Source organism: Eimeria mitis, genomic scaffold, assembly GCF_000499745.2.
Source record: "Eimeria mitis Houghton genomic scaffold, Emh_scaff2257, whole genome shotgun sequence".
NCBI lineage: Eukaryota > Apicomplexa > Conoidasida > Eucoccidiorida > Eimeriidae > Eimeria > Eimeria mitis.
In genome coordinates, this window is record NW_013570585.1 from 5865 (window position 1) to 6064 (window position 200).

Sequence of the window (200 nt, forward strand, 5' to 3'; positions counted from 1 at the left end):
GCAGCAGCATCCGCTGCCGATCAGCCCCAAAGGGAGTTGCAGCAGCAGCAGTTTTGTTTGTGGAGAAATAAATTAAATAATTTTAATTAATTTAATAAACTTATTTTTATACACAATAAAACAATTACTATATAAATGCAAGGGTTTAGGGTTTAGGGTTTAGGGTTTAGGGTTTAGGGTTTAGGGTTTAGGGTTTAGGG

The 200-nt window shown here is 36.0% G+C and overlaps 1 protein-coding gene across 1 annotated transcript in view; it reads left to right on the forward strand.

Annotated features, from left to right (window-relative positions):
* Nucleotides 1-200, forward strand: part of EMH_0051110 (uncharacterized protein) — a gene marked incomplete at both ends in the record, with an annotated part of 1588 nt that overhangs the window by 165 nt on the left and 1223 nt on the right. The window lies entirely within an intron of this gene.